The following is a 17,261-nucleotide window of genomic DNA, read 5'->3' as shown; positions in this document are numbered from 1 at the left end:
TATCTTTCATGTAAGAAGGAAGAGGTTATAAGAAAGTACATGTCTGCTAATTTATGCACAGAGTAATACAGAAAGGATAAACATGGAAATAATGAGATTGGTACCTGTAGGAGTTGAGTGGAGATGGGATTGAAGGAATGGGAGACTGAGGAGAAGGTACAAGGGAAGGAGGGGGTTGACATTTAGCTGAGTACTCATATTTGTATAATTCTGACTTTTAGAACCATGAAAATGCCTCACGTGATCCACAAAAACAAATAAAATCAAATCAAAACTGAAATATAAGGAGTAACAAATGTATTTAACTGTATTGAAAATACAACAGGGACTTGTATTGTTGTCCCTGTTGCTGGCCCTGGGTGGCTCAGTGGTTGAGTGTCTGCCTTTGTCTCAGGTCATGATCCCAGATTCCCTGGTCTGAGTCCCACATTGGGTTCCCCACAGGGAGCCTGCTTCTCCCTCTGTCTGTGTTTCTGCCTCTCTTTCTGTGTCTTTCATAAATAAATAAATAAAGTCTTTAAAAAAAAAAAAAAAAGAAAAGAAAATATCGGCAGCCCCTGTGGCTCAGCGGTTTAGGGCCTCCTTCAGCCCAGGGAGTGATCCTGGAGACTGGGGATCAAGTCCCATGTTGGGCTTCCTGTATGGAGCCTGCTTCTCCCTCTGCCTGTGTCTCTGCCTCTCTCTCTCTCTCTGTGTCTCTCATGAATAAATAAAAATAAAAATAAATAAAAAAGAAAATACAACAACATAATCACATTAAAGGAATTAGGGATGGGAAGAACTAACCTTAGTAACTTTGGAAAATAGCACTTGCTTCTATATTGAAAGGCTGAAGACAAAAGGAACTATGGAAAAATATAGTAGTCTTAGCAAATTTGCTGTTTACAAGTATGTAAATTAGCAATTCTGAAACTGCTCTATGTGTATTCCAGAATGAAACACATAAGGAAACATATGGTTGGGTAAGAAGAGCCATGCTTTTCACAGTCCGAGAAACAGTTACAAATAGGATACAAGGAAAGGCTAGAATGAACCCTGTGGTGTTGGACTCAGAGGTATCAGTAGGGAATCATGATTTTAAAAATATATATGAATCAGTTGATATAGAAATATGTGTACCCATAAATATATTCCCTGCTTTTAACACTGGAAAGAGCTAGAGTAATGACATCCTAACAGACCCAGTACCTTGAAGAGAAGGTCCCTGAGCACCCCTTGACTAACTGAGGATGGAAGCCTATGTTTCCTGCTCCCCTCTTTCCTTTACTGGTAGATAATTCTGAGTGGAAGCTACTGTGCAGAAGACAGTGAGTGGTATTTCAATACCCAGGCTTTTACAAGACCTTAAATGCTAGTGGGAGAGAGAAGACAAATAGTCAAATCATGTATCTCTAAGAGAATCCAGTGACTGTGCTACACAAACATCTCATCTCATGTTGAGGAAGCAGACTTAGAGAGCTTATGTACTAATAGTGTCTTGCTGCAAAGAAGACTTGGTAAGTACAGTAAGAGAGCCTGCAGTGTTAAGGGATTGACAAGAGGTCAGAAGCACAGATGAGTGATAGAAAAATCCCAGGAATGGCTGGCAGGTTTGACATGGGTGGACAAAGGGCCAGGATGCAGGCTTAATGGGCATGACTAATGAGCAGGCACCAGTTGTCTCCAAATGGGAAAGTGAGCTGTGGACACGATGTTGGGAGCTTTTGTCACTTTCTCATTTGTTTTTTGAAGAGTCACATGAAAGCTTCCCAAACCCTGTTTTTGTTAAGTTAGGAATATTGCCAACAGAAGGCAGCAGCACATACAGCAGCAGAGAGTGGGAGAAAAGCAATTAGAATCCCTTTCTACAGAAAATTAAATTAAATTAAATATAAATTTCTGTCATTATCATTAAAGCTGATACTTTGGAGCACATTGAGGCAGAGTGAGTGTGAGTACCCCAGGCTTAGATACAGGTTGAGTTCAGGCAAACCAGACTTGAAGTCCCAGCTCTGCCTTTGATTAACTACGTGATCATAGGGAAGTTAAATAGGCTTCTAAGGTGGTTACAATGGTTAAATGAAATATGTGCCTGGTCCAAAGTCGATAAGTGGGAATTGTAGTTATAAGCATATCTTCTGTAGATTTTCCAGTTTCTCTCTAATAATTTATTTCTATAAAGAAGTATTAAATCATATATATGAAATTAGAAACTCTCTAGATTTGTGTATAGCTCAAAGGCTTCAAGGTAGATTCATGTCAAAGTTCTAGTTGCTTCTCTCATGCCCACGACAACTTTACTTAGGGAATCATTTTGTAAACTGGCCTCTTTTACCATACACTCTAAAAGGCTCCAATCTACTGTGGAAGGAACCTCGGTGTCCATCGAAAGATGAATGGATAAAGAAGATGTGGTTTATGTATCCAATGGAATATTACTCGGCCATTAGAAATGACAAATACCCACCATTTGCTTCAACGTGGATGGAACTGGAGGGTATTATACTGAGTGAAATGAGTCAATCAGAGAAGGACAAACATTATATGTTCTCATTCATTTGGGGAATATAAATAATAGTGAAAGGGAATAGAAGGGAAGGGAGGAGAAATGGGTAGGAAATATCAGAAAGGGAGACAGAACATAAAGACTCCTAACTCTGGGAAACGAACTAGGGGTGGTGGAAGGGGAGGAGGGCGGGGGGTGGGGGTGACTGGGTGACGGGCACTGATGGGGGCACTTGACGGGATGAGCACTGGGTGTTATTCTGTATGTTGGCAAATTGAACACCAATAAAAAATAAATTTATTATTAAAAAAAGATAATGAAAAAATAAAAAGATAATGAAGTCAAAGCATAAATAAATAAATAAATAAAGGCTCCAATCTAGAAACTAGTACATAGGGTATATAGAAGACATTGAGTGTGTCATTTCTGGGATTTAAAAAAAAAAAATCAATGGATCCTTACTGCTTAAGGAATAAAGTCCATTTTACTTAGCATGGTGTATGAGGTCCACCTCACCATCCAGTCACGCCCATGTGAACACCTAGTGCTATGCTCCAGGAGGTTTATCCAGGTGCTCCAGGGTGTGTTCCACCAGTATGAGACATAATAATAAATAGTTTGATAGAATAGAAGTTAAAATCCTGTGGATACTGAATATATGCTGCTTTCATATAATTTTGAAGAATCAAGAATTTTCCTTTTATTTTTACAGTTCTTTCTATTGTGAGGGAATCCTGAGTATAAAATAATTTTTCAAAGAAAATAATTTCCAGAGCTAATTGACATGAAGAGGACTGAGCAGACGCAGTGCCGTTCCTATGGGTAGGTCTTGGCTTATAGGGGCCATGTTAGGAATTGCTCTTCTGGCCACACTGGTCACAGTGTTCTCTGACTTCCTGACACAAACTGCACTCTTGGGTGCCATTGCTCAGGCTTTGTTTCTGCTTCCAGTGGCTTTTCCGCTTTCATCATATTCTCATCTACCATCCTGCAAGATCCTAACTCAAATGTGACCTCTTCCCTGAAGGCTTTTCCATCCTCCCAAGAGGTATCACTTCTTGTCTGTGCTTGCTTCATGAATACTGTTCTTATCACTCAATCATTCAACACATTTGAATGCTGTAGCCATCACATCACCTTGTAATTAAATTATGTGTCATTAGGCAGGATGCCAACTTTGCATACAAGGACCATTTCTGAAATTTCTTTGTACTCCCAGAGCTTACTGCAGAAGTGGACATTCCATCAATGCTGGCTAATTGAGAACTAAGAAACTGAAAATACAGATCAGAGTGTCATGGGCTATGAGAATCACAGCAGAAGACTATAGTTGAGTCTGATGAAAGGAACAAGAAGGAAAAGGGGAAGAAGTGAAAAGTCTACTGTAAATCTCCAGAAAGCACATGGACTTTGGAGCCAAAGAACAGATTGTTCCATTGTTCTGGCAGAAGTTGCTAGCACCCATTTCCCAGTAGATGCAGGCACCAGGATCCTTTGTCCCCAGTGCATTCGCATTCCTTATCACATCCTAATCTATGGATTCGATCAGCAAAGCCACTAATAATTTTTTAAATTGACTACAAAGTGGATATTAAAGACCAAGGTACTTGCCAGAGGAGAAACAAACATAATCCATGGGTACGTAGGGGCACAAACTGGTACAAGGCTAAGAAGGCCACAGACCAACAGGTGGAAAGTGCAGGGAGACCAGGGGATAAAAAAGAGGCTCAGTCTTCCTCTGTCTGTTCCAACTCTTGCGTGCGCCACTGTGTCCTGTGTGTCTGTGGGCCACTGAAATCAGCACCATGAAGATCCTGGTCTTGATCTTGGTTTGCCTACACATCTCAGCGGGTGTGGAAAGGTATGTATAGGGATTCAGCTTCATTCTGAATTTCAGCCCTAAGATAGCATCAGAAGCTGGATAGAGCCTTCTCCTGCAGATCTCATGGAAAAACAGGCAGATTGTGTCTTGGTACATTAATCCCCAAACCACAGGGACCAAAGACTTAAGATGGATAATGATGATGATGATGATGTTGTGTGTGTGTGTGTGTGTGTGTGTGTGTGTGTGTGTGTGTTTGTAAAGGTAGGTTGGTGTTTTGTTGGCTAAGAAAGAGAGATACAGGGCTCATGTCTCAAATTTATAGAAGGGACTTTGGATAAACAGAAATTTATTCCTTGGAAACAATATGAAAGCAGAAAACCCCCAATATACATTGTAGTGGATTTTCAGGCTAGAAATGCTGCTGGAAATGCTGGAGTGACTACAGTGGTCAGAATTCACTGAAATCTGGGAGGATTTCTTATCAGAGGCTCTTCTAGAGTAGAGTACTAAGGAGGTTTGAAAACTGCAGATCAGGTCATTGAAGGGATTGCTATAATGGGGAAGGTGAAGCTCACTCCTTTTGTTTGCCCTATTCTCCACAGAATTATCCTGAAGAAAGGCAAATCCATCTACCAGGTGTTGGAAGAGCGGGGTGTCCTAGAGACATTCTGAGGAACCACCCAAAGGTTGACCTAGGTGCCAAGAATCTTTTCAATAATGATGCTGTTGCTTATGAGCCCTTCACCAACTACCTGAATATAAGTGAAGGGGGAAGTGGTATCCATAACCTTTGGCTAATAACCACTCTTGGATATTTTTAGACCTCTCATTAGCTCTGATTTTGGGCTTTTCACTAAACATACGTCTCACTTTCCTATGGAAAGTATCTGGATAATGAGTTGGTACCACCTGACACTATAATAATCCCTTTGCTTCCTTCTTTCCTCTAATTACTGGCTCACTCTCTAAAGCTCCATTTATATGGTTAAGAGATTCACAGTGACCATATTCAAGTCAGATGAGAGAGCCAAAGGAAGTCCCAGTAATGAGCTGCAGGGGAAAGAAGGAAAGCCTGTGCAAAGCTGCCAGGCAAAATCTCCAGTGGCTCTAGGTGCTATATATCTTCCCTTTTAGAAACATACACTGGTACTCAGAGCAACTATTTGAATGTTCTTGAGGCTGCAGTGTCTGCTCAGGGCATCTCATAATACTGGTGTCCTCTAGATTGTCTTTAGTGAGGTTTTACATGAATGTCAGGTCTAGAAGCCCCCTAGGGATCTCCTACTTGGACTTCCCCTTTCTATAAATGGTAGAAGAAGAAGCAGGTAAGTGACATGGCTGGCCTGAATTTACTTAGAACTGAACCTGTGTCTCAGTGAAGTTATCTTCTTGTTTTCCGTGTTACCTCTCATTCTAGGTTTCTTGGTGCCTTAGCTACTGTGTGACCAGAAGGTGGAAAATGGTGGGGAAATATCTAATACTGGAAGAGAAAGAGGTGTGTGTGCGTGTGTGTGTGTGTGTGTGTGTGTGTGTGTGTGATGTGGGGAGGATGGATGGACACTGGGAGTGGAGAAAAAAGTCATTGCTTCTCCAACTTTCCATGTTCTGGCATAAAATGGTAAATCCATGGAGGTATCAACTGATAAAAAGTATAAAAGGCTTTGGGAGAAAAGATTGTCTTGCCAGACTAATTCTCACCTAGTCAAAATCTTGCAATTAGGGACAAAAATGGGGAATATCGAGGGGATCTGGTTCCAGATGTGAAGGAGCACTTCTGGAAAGAGAAGAATATAATTTGGAGAAAATGTGGTTTCTAGTGAGTCAACTTGTTCTCCATCCTCGGGATGAGGTTTGGCTGCTTAATGAGAGTGATAAACTTTTCTTTGCAGTCCTACTACTTTGGAGAGATCAGCATTGAGACACCACCACAAAATTTCCTGGTCCTCTTTGATACAGGCTCCTCCAACCTGTGGGTGCCCTCCACCTACTGCCAGAGCCAGGCCTGCTGTGAGTATTCCATTATCACCATGCACCTGTGGATAGGATCAGAGAGTGGGGTAGAGTCAGTATTGAACACAAACTCAGCTTCCAAGTCCAGAGTTCTTGGTGCATACCCATGATCTCATCCTCCTTAAATTCAGACCATCTGGAAACCTTGACTTGGTCTACAATTCACAAGTACTACAGCCCTGGAGAGAGACAGCAGAAATAGACTAAAGCTTCCATTCCTTTCTACACTGTTCCCTTTCCTCAGCTCTCTCCTATGGGACCCAATTCCTGGCACTTTTGTGTTGAGCAATCCCTTAGGAACTGGAAGGAATTGGGGTAGCATCTGTTTCCCAAGGGGACAGACTTTTCTGGGGCCACAGATTATCTTCAGCACAAAGGATCTGAGGCTGAGGCCCAATCCCAGACTTGGTCTGATGGTCTTAGGCCATCAAGGATATATGTCCTCCAAGTATTTTGGAAAGTGTATTAACGTTCCATTCTAAACTTACACAGCCAATCACAACACGTTCAGCCCCAGCAGTTCCTCTACCTACAGAAACAATGGACTAAAACTATACACTGTATTATGGAAGTGGTAGCCTGACTGTGCTCCTGGGATATGACAGTGTGACTGTAAGTGCTGTTTTCATCCTTCTGTAGGTCTGCTCTTTGGCTCCCCTTTTCTAGTGCTTTAATCTGTCAGATTACTAAATAGATACAAATTCCCAGAAGCTTATTGTTGGAAAGCTTAATTAGATGCCATCTAATTAAGCCTTTCTCCCAAAACAAAAATTGTCACCTCTCCCCCATGCAGTCCTGATTGCAGCACATTGTGCTTCCCCATGACTTTGCTCCGCGTATTTAACCTGCCCTCTGTAGCCACAGGGAGCACACCTGCCTCCTCCTCCACATGATTTCACTCTAGGTATTTAAAGACCCTCCTTTTACTATTTTCTTTTCTTTACATCAATCACCCACAGTTCCTATGTCACCTGTGCAGGTGGATTGTTCAATATAAAACCAGCCACTGTCCTTTCACTGTCCATGGAAGTGGAAATTCTAACTCCAGAACACAGTGGCCTCTGCTTCCCCAACACCCACATCATTGGGTGATACTGTTGTCCCTTCATCTTCTATACCCCACCTCATGAGTGAGCTAAGTATGAAAGAAGCCAACTTCCTCCCTTAGAAAAGTGTAGATTCTATCCCTGGGCACCTAAGTCTGGGAAGGATTTGACCACTTGAATTTTCCTTCTGCTTGTCCCAGGTTCAGAACATCATCATCAATAGCCAGGAATTTGGTCTGAGTGAGATTGAACCCAGCAACCCCTTCTACTATGCAAACTTTGATGGTATCCTGGGAATGGCCTACCCCAACTTGGCAGTGGGGGATAGCCCCACAGTCATGCAGAGCATGGTGCAGCAGGGCCAGCTCACCTAGCCCATCTTCAGCTTCTACTTCTCTTGGTGAGCATACTTGTCTTGGGTAGGTCTTAGCAAATGAGGCGCTATGGGGGCTTTCAAAAAGTCAACATCAGACAGGACTGAGGTTTTAACATATCCTGACACAATGAGTATAACCTGCTATATGAATTACATGTATTTCTGAAAATGTGTAGTTACAGTTCTGCCGGAATTTTATTTTTTGCACTAGAGGAGTTTTTAAAAAAGATTGTATTTATGCATTTGACAGAGAGAGAGACAGAGAGAGGGTATGAGCAGGAAGAGGGACAAAGGGAGAGATAGAAGCAGAATCCCCACTGAGGAGAGAAGCCCAACAGGGGGCTTGATCCCTGGACCCTGAGATCATGATCTGAGCCAAAGGCAGACACCCAACTGACTGAGCTGAGCCACCCAGGTGTCCCAGCACTAGAAGAATTTTTAATTCAGACCAAAGACATAAGATAACTCTTTCCTTAAAATGAACTACAGTCCCTCAAGATTTAATTAGTAAATGTGGAGATTGTTGTATTTGATTCACAGAGCTGTAAAGCTTTAGAAGAAGCCACATGATTTCTTATTAATATAATAAATACAAAATATAATAAAAAGGACAACAATAAATGATATTTATAATATGTCTGGCTCTACAATGAGGTCTTGTAGTTATTACTTCACATGACATCTCAAAAATCTTGTTATTAGCCTCATTTTTCCACAGAGGAATGCAGGCTCAAACAGGTGGTCAAATTTGAGCAAGGTCTGGCAGGTATGAAGCCATGACTCAAATGCAAATATCTTGGGCACAAATCTAGCACTTTTCCTACTCTACTGGCTTTGAACTTTTATGGCAAACTGTATTTACTGATTCTTCTTCTTAATCACATGATACTCTGGGTACCTGAATCCAAATATCTCTCTTCAATGACCAGCAGGCCTACGATAGGGAACAGAAGTGGTCTGAATCCCCTCAATACTGTCTAGTAACCAATCCGAGCATGACAGGAGCATCCCCTTCACTGCACACTAGAGATCTCTCTCTGTCAGGCTCCATTCCAGGTGCTCTTTGAGATATTTCTTCTTGTTCTCACTTTGTCCCCAGGAGGGTTTCCCTGGGATTCTTTGATAGTTTGTTTTCACAGGTCTGGTTTCCAATTCCATCTTCTCTTTTATGGGAATAGTCTGTGTTTCCAGTTCTCTGATACTTTGGGTGTTCCTCTGAGGAACCTCTTCTCCCTTGTGCCTTGTGCCTGGTAGTCTGAAGAGCAGGTTAGAGGATGACCTCTGTGGTTCTTCTGCATCTGAAAGACAGAGGGACAGTAAAGTGAAGGGAGGAGCTGCCTGACTATGTGAGTTGTAGGAACTCATGCTCTTCTCCTTTTCTTCCCAGCCAACCAACCTATGGGTATGATGGGGAGCTCATCCTGGGAGGTGTGGACACCCAATTTTATTCTGGTGAGATCGTCTGGACTCCAGTCACTTGAGAAATGTACTGGCAGGTTGCCATTGATGAGTAAGTACAGAGGAAAGTTCCTATGGATTGTGGATACCCCAGGGTGTTCCTTCCATGTGACAATATTTCCTGTTCTTGCACTGGCACAAACTTCTTAAAGAATCAGCAAACCCTCAGGCTCATTGTTCCAGGAGCTCAGTAGACTCTGGCATCTAGCTCTAGACTAAAGTTTTTGACTTGTCATTGAGCCTTGTCATGTTAGTAGGTTGGTCATGCCTAGACTTCTGTGAACCCATGTCTTTGTTCCCTGAAACTTCATTATCTCAAGTAGCACAGTCTTTACCAAGTCCTTCATAAGTAAGAGTAAAAGTTGTCATTGATGTTTTCTATGTGCCAGATACTGTGCTAAATATTTTATATATATTATTGCATGTATATTCCACTGCAACACTGTAAGGTGATCAGTAGTATATATCATTGCACAGAAGAAGAAATCAAGGATCAGAGATTAAGTAACTTATCCAAAGTCATATATTTCACAAATTTAAAAATTTAAGCCCAGGCATTTCTGATCCCATAGTTCAGGACCATGAATCAGTTACTTCTACACTTCAGGCCTTCAGGAAATCTCCATCATTGCCAATTAAAGATACACTTCTTTGGCTCAAAGAACACTTCTTTACACTCAAGACCAGATATAACAGCTGGGCACTTCCTATGGGTACAGCCTTCCCACCACTTCCTGATGTGCAGCACAGACTTCACCATGTTCTTACACCTCGCCATGACTTTCTTGCTGCTTCTCTTTTGACTATATCACCTGAAGTGCCCCCCTCATGTCCTGTGTGCACCCTTCTGAGCGAAGATAAAGTCCTATCTCCTTCAAAAAGGTCTCTTAAGGGCCCAGTCTCTCTTTCAGTCCCATAATATTAGTGGCGTGTGTCCCAATTTGTACCTCCTCATCTCTGGGTAGACACAGGGGCACCAGCCCAATGTGCACAAATAAAGGACAATGGGCACCAGCCCAATGTGCACAAATAGACATTGCAGTTCGATGTCTAGCAAGTAGTTTTCTGTGCTGGAATAGAGGGGTCTTGGCACTTGGACTGATTGCACTTACCCTTTAAGCATTTCTTCTCTGAAGAGTCCTTGTCTGACCAATGCCTCTCACCCCCATAGTATATCAAGTCCCCTCTTCTCCGGCCTCTTGAATTTTTTACTGGCACTCACCAGGGCTACAATTAAATACTATTTGTGAGTTTCTGTTAAGTTTGTGGTGCCTGTCTTGTTCACCATTATATCCGAGTGCCTTGATTCACCAACAGTGCCCAAAATATAAATGGAGTGAAGAGAAAGGGTGAAGAGCTGCAGAAAAAGCTGAATGAGGAATTAAGGACTGAATCACATAGGACTAGATTATGGATATTACCAGCTGCTGTCTTATGGTGTTATGCCTTTCTCCCTCTCTTTCTTCCAAATATAATGACATAAGACAACACTATACATGTTGTCTCATGTCATTAGAGTGTAGTCTTTAAACACAGTGAATACAATTCACTCCTCTTTATACCACCATAATTCTTGTAAGAGTGCCTTGTACATAATAGGCGGCCAAATGTGTATTTATGAAGTGATTACCAGTGCTAGTTACATTTGGCACTATGTGCTTGGCCTCATATAGGCAGAGTAAAGAGGATAAGACACAGTCCCTACCTCCCCAGAGCTTTTAGTCAGAGCTGGAGTGGTTACCAGAGCAAAACTGAGAATATTACTCCAGTAGTCACAAAGACACAGAATTATTACATGCATTGCAGTGTCAAGATATAGCCTGGCTTTTTGGAAGTGGCATATTTTCAGAGCTGCAGGGTTGGGAGATTAGGGATGAAGGGATGTGAGACTTATTTATGACAGAAGTGCCTGACTCTTCAAAAAAAAAAAAAGATTGATTGATTTGGAAGAAAGAGAGGGGGAGAGAGAGAGAGAAAAAAAAAGAGAGAGAGAGAGAGAGAGCAGGGGCGAGGGGCAGAGGGAGAAGGAGAATCCCATGCAGACTCTACACTGAGCATGGAGCCTGACACAGGACTCCATTTCCTGACCCTGAGATCATGACCCAAGCTAAAATCAAGTCAGTCTCTTAACTGACTGTGCAACCCAGTTATCCCTAGAAATACCTGACTCTTTTTGTATTGGTGTTCCCCTCAGGTTTCTCTTTGGTAACCAGGCCACTGGCTTGTGCTCCCAGGGCTGCCAAGGCATCATGGATACGGGAACCTTCCCACTGACTATTCCCCGGCAGTATTTGGACTCCTTTGTGAAGACCAGCAAGATCAAAGTGGCATTGTGAGTAACCAGAAGCCAAGATTCCTCGCACAGGCAGCCTCAGCACAGGAGCCTGAGTGCAATGAGCTCATGAGAGACAGGAGGAAGAAATGGTAGAGAACTGAGCCCCTGGTCAGATAGAACAGGTGAGGATACATCATGGCCTTTAATCATAAACCCTCAATGCAAGAATGGGTATGGGGAGGGAATAATACCAACTCTATACTGTGAATATGGGCTGAATGGTTGTCAGGAGGGGTGGCTATTCCTGGGCAGGCCTCAGGAACACATCTAACCTTGATGTGGCCACTGTCATTTGACTATAGGTAACAGAGCCAGGCATATTCCATTTGTCCATTCCACTTGGGTTTCTTTCTTGTCTAGGAGTACTCCTTTGGTTTTTACTCTGAGCAGCCTCCTGTGCCTACCCCAGTCCCCCTTATACACACTTCTGTAGTTTGCCCCTCCTGCATGCAAGAGTCTAGTTTAGTCATACTAAATCTTGGTTCTTCACGGTGTGTGTGTGTGTGTCTGTGTGTGTGTGTGTGTGTAGTACATTGATAGATGCACACAAGCATGGGTGAGAATTTGCAAAAGAACACTTCAAGCATGGTGTGCCCATGCTTCTCTGTAAGTGTTACATTCTGGCAGTAGAAATGTGTGTTCTGAAATGAGCCTAACTCATTATGGCCATATAAATACAACCAAAATCTCAGAGCTGAGATGTGTCCAAGGAGGTTCAGGAAAGCATAAACATCTGGTCAGTGTTTGTGCCTGTGAATTGGGTTTTGCCTTCCATGCTCTCAACCAACCTCTGCTGGAAGGTCAGGAAAATAGTCTCACTGGGAAAGGGGAACTTAGGCCCTTTGTCTGGGCCCTCAGTCCCCTGGCACTCTACAGTTTTGCTTTTCTTCTCCTTCAGTTTGTGGTCAACTGCAACTCCATACAGAGCATGCCCACCATCACCTTTGTCATCAGTGGGTCACCTTTACCTCTGCCTCCATCTATCTATGTTCTCAACGAATGTATGCACTCCAGGCTCCATGGATATGGGATTGGATGGCTCAGAGTGCTGTTCTGTGTCCCAGTTCACATCTGGGCACCTATAGGAAGTCACCAGTGGCAGGGCTGAAGGTGAACAAGAAGCCAGAGACCCTATAGGTGTCATGGAATATAGGGTGGGAAGTTCCTGTGGGGAAAGGCCTTTCCATTCACCTGATTATATCCTCATGTCCTTTGTCTTTTCAGAACAATGGCTACGGCACAGTTGGGATTGAAGTCACTAACCTGCCCTCCCCAATGGGCAGCCCCTGTGGATTCTGGGACATGTCTTCCTCAGGGAATATTACAGTCTATGATATGGCTGTCAACAGGATAGGATAGGTTTTGCTCTCTCTTCCTAGACTAGCAAAAGGTAGCTGTTTCTACCCTCCCAGCAGGACTCTGGGATTGCCCTACTGTTTCTCTGGACTGACAGCAGCATTTTAGACTAGTCTGACCCTTCTGTGCACTAGTCTTACTTCCTGCAACTAATAAACTAAGAATTTCCAAACGTCCTTGCTGTTCCTTTCAAATATCTTCTTTGTGTTCTGCTTATAGTAGTTTCTTCTAAATTTAAAGTTATCAATAGCTATTTGGGGGATCTGTGAATTGACCAATGGGAGAAGACACGGAGCAAAGGTCTCTGAGTGAGGACCCACAGCACAGACATTAAGGACATAGTAGTATCTCCATGAGGTATCTGGTGGACTGGTGGACCAGTCCTCCCAAAACTCTCCCAACATATTTTTTTCTCCATTCTTGAATGTTAGAAGAGAAAAAGAAACCTTAAAGACATTTCAAACTGGTGTCTGAGGCCAAATCTGATCAGACAACACAGTGGTTTTTTGGGGGGGTTTTGTTTTGTTTTTGTAGGTTAGCAAAACAACTTTAATATATATTGACATTATATAATATTTTCACAGACCCCTACTCACTACTGGTGCTCTCAGGCTGCTCACACATTGAACTTTACCTGCTGGGTATGAAAGCTTTTGGGTTGAGAACCCAAATCCCATTTTACAGTATAAGAAAGAGAGGCATGGACAGGTAATCATAGATATAGTGTTAAAATCAGATCCAGATCAATGCATTAAATATTTTTTTATTCTGTTGCTATATGCTAGTCTGCTCTGCACAAGCCATGGGGGCATGCAATTACAAATGAGGCATGGTGTTGGCTCACTAGGAATTTTCTAGCAAGTGCAATGCACTGCTTTTGAGCATGTTTTCTGTCTGAAGTAAGCCCAGTAGCTGAACTTGCATTCCAAGTAGGTTATGAGCAATCATCTGCAGTGGGTTATTCTAATGCAGTAATGCTGCCTTTAGGGAGTTAAAAACTGGTATTGCTCTGGGGTTCAAAATTGTTTCAAGAAATGTAATCAGAAGGACATACCTGGAAAGAAAGATGCAAAGAATTCTCAACCCAGGTGTGTGTGGGTGGTGGTGGTGGACGGAGGTGTCCATTTTTCTACACCATTGTATCATTCCCCACCACCAACATATAATGGAGTTGATCTTACGGAATTGGGTAATGTCTGCACTTTGGCCATTCCTTTTTCTTTCTGTTGTGTTTCTCTTATGGGAGATATGGCCCTTTTTTTGGTCAAAGAGAAGGGAGCTCAGTTCACCCCCAATTCACCTGCATTCTCATCCCTGCCCTGTCAGCCGCTGAATCTGCCTCAGTATCACCTCTATTCATGCTCTGGTGGTTGGCCCCAACTATAGAGTGCAAAGATCGTGAGATGGAGATATGACTAAGCTGAAATTCATTAGTAGGGACTGTCCTCAGCCACTGGAGCAACATAAGGTATTGGTAAAGCCAAAGCTAGAAATTCTCTGTTCCTGGATTGTAGAAACTAGTGCTCAAGAGCAGCTCTCCACAGTTTATGGTCTATTCCACCTTGTCTATCATTGTATAATGGGGACAAGGTTTATTAATATGTGAGTGTTCCCCCACCTTCCCATATGCCACTCTTTTTAAAAAATATTTTAGTTATTTATTCATGAGAAACAGAGAGAGAGAGAGGTAGAGACACAGGCAGAGGGAGAAGCAGGCTCCATGCAGGAAGCCCAATGTGGACTTGATCTCCAGGATCATGCCCTGCACCAAAGGTGGCGCTAAATCACTGAGCCACCCAGGCTGCCCCCCCATATGCCATTCTGTCCCCAACACACTAATAAAGTTCTTGTCTGTCTGATTCCTGTATCTTATGTGATACAGACTGAGGGACTGGAGAAGGAAAAAGAGAAAGAGAGAGAGAGAGAGAGAGAGAGAGACCAAGACCACTAGGTCAAAAAAGGTAAAAGGAAGGAGGAGTAAATGCGACTTTTAAAAAGCTAGAAGGCAGGGATCCCTGGGTGGCGCAGCGGTTTGGCGCCTGCCTTTGGCCCAGGGCGCGATCCTGGAGACCCGGGACCAAATCCCACGTCGGGCTCCCGGTGCATGGAGCCTGCTTCTCCCTCTGCCTGTGTTGTGTCTCTGCCTCTCTCTCTCACTGTGTGCCTATCATAAATACATTTTAAAAAATAAAAATTTAAAAAAAAATAAAAAGCTAGAAGGTGGTCAGCCCAGGTGGCTCAGCGGTTTAGCGCTGCCTTCAGCCCAAGGCATGATCCTTGGAGACTCAGGATCGAGTCCCACGTTTGGCTCCCTGCATGGAGCCTGCTTCTCCCTCTGCCTGTGTCTCTGCCTGTCTCTCTCTCTCTCTCTCCCTCTGTGTGTGTGTGTGTGTCTCTCATGAATAAATAAAATCTTAAAAAAAAAAAAAGCTGGAAGGTGACAGGGAAGAAAGAAGGAATAGAAATTATGGGTGGGGAAGATGAAAATAGAGACTTAGAATTTGGAATTTCTTGGGGGAGATGTTCCACACCAACATCTATGAATAGGAATATAGTATGAAGATTTTGAGAAATGTTGCCTATGTTTACAAGTTAGAGATTTTTAATGTTCTGTAAGAGATATAAAGATTGGAATTACTTTTAAATTATTTTTGGCAGCTGTAATGTGTTTTTTAAATGTAAATTCATGCAGAAAATAGCCACATGGACCCTAGTCTATATTTTGGTTATACTTATAAAAGTATTCTAGAGTTTTTGGTTTATTTCTTATGCCATCACTACTTATGAAATATCATTTATTCATAAACTATTTGAGATGTCTTTGTGTGAGTAAAATCTTCCCTGAACCCTGACATCTTTTTGCATCTCCTCTGCCTACTCTCCCACCCACTATGAGAGGTAATTACTCCCTCTCCCCTCTCCCTACAGCACTTTGTACTTCTGACATTGCACTACTCAATGCACTGTATCTTACCCATTGCACATCTGTCTCCCCAATTGGATTATGATCTAGATGAAAAAGACTGTTTATTTTTCTCATTAAGTCCCCAGATCTGACATATCTTCTGATAACAAGTGCTTAGCAATGGCCACTATGCCACCAAATTCATGATGATACAAGTGACATAAATGCTGTTACAGTGAATGGTGCCTGAGAGTGATAGGAAAGATGAAGGTATCACAAAGGAAACCATGTTAGATTTTGCCTTGAAGTATGTGCAGGGACTCACTGGGTAGAAAAAGTTAGAAAAGGGATCTCATGCAGAAATCAGCACAAGGACAGCACAGAGGCTGGAGAGTTTGTATAAATATAGAGTGGCAGGATATCTCAACTGGCTGGACACAAGGCACCTGGAGAGGATAGCAGGAAATGAGGCAGCCAAGGTGGGTTGTGGCCAGATGAGAAGGGTTTTGCTAAATGTCTGCACTTGATTCTCCAGTCAAGGGGCCCCATGATGGGTTTTAGTGGAGGAGAGACCTACAATCAGATATTTGAGGAAGAGGGCTCTGCTGGCAGGGCTCCTCTGCTGTTGATCAGCCCTCCGCTGGGCTCCCTCAGAGACTCAACTCCAGAGAGATGCATAACCTTGTTCCCTGTGTTGCTTCTGCTCTAGAACTCTGGCCATTTTCCTAGGCTTATAATCATGGATGAAAGACCTAAACTGAAATGAAAGACCTCTTTGTATCTGACTCCAAATCCAGAATTCAGAGCCAATCAACAGTAGGTGATCTCTTGGCTTCCCCCTTTCTTAGCTCCACTGACTCTGCTCTTAGTATGCAAATGTCATCAGGAATTTCAAAATCTGCTCTTCACACCATCCTGGTAGAAGTTTTGATTGAGGCCTGCTTCTATGTGCCATTCACCATCAAAGACACCCTCAGAAGAATATTATCTTGTTGAGATTTGTTGTGTAATGAATTCTCTGAACTTGGCCACAGCAGGTGGGGGCTCTGACAACAAAATAGGCTGAGTGGGGGGACCTTGGGAATGGACAAATGTAGACCTGGAAGCAGGCTTTAGGCTGGATTTCTGGTACTCTGCCTTCTGCAGCTGTTCCCCTTTCACAGAGATAATGAAGCCTCTCTAGGCCCAGACCTTATGTAGAGAGTCCTGGGCCCAGGCATTTGTGCTGGACTGCAGCCATGATGGAGCATGCTGCTTTGAGCTGTTAAGTCACACAGACCCTAGCCCTTTTCCCTTTTCTATACCCATGGGGGTGCTCTCCAGCCAGGAGCAGAGAGCAGGGATGGATCCAGCCCCAGCTTCAAGAGGCCAAGGGCACTTGATGGGATGGGTGTTATATTAGATGTTGGAAATTTGAATTTAAATTTAAAAAATAAAAAAAAAAAGAGGCTAAGGATTGGTTTTG

General features: G+C 42.9%; 1 pseudogene; it reads left to right on the top strand.

Annotated features, from left to right (window-relative positions):
- Nucleotides 1-6,127: 6,127 nt before the first annotated feature.
- On the top strand, nt 6,128-13,029 carry LOC121491995 (annotated as a pseudogene).
- The last annotated feature ends 4,232 nt before the right edge of the window (nt 13,030-17,261 follow it).

The sequence above is a fragment of the Vulpes lagopus genome, chromosome 5 (assembly GCF_018345385.1).
Source record: "Vulpes lagopus strain Blue_001 chromosome 5, ASM1834538v1, whole genome shotgun sequence".
NCBI classification, from domain to species: domain Eukaryota; kingdom Metazoa; phylum Chordata; class Mammalia; order Carnivora; family Canidae; genus Vulpes; species Vulpes lagopus.
The sequence above is the reverse complement of the archived record's forward strand: the minus strand, read 5'-3'. Positions and strand labels throughout refer to the sequence as shown.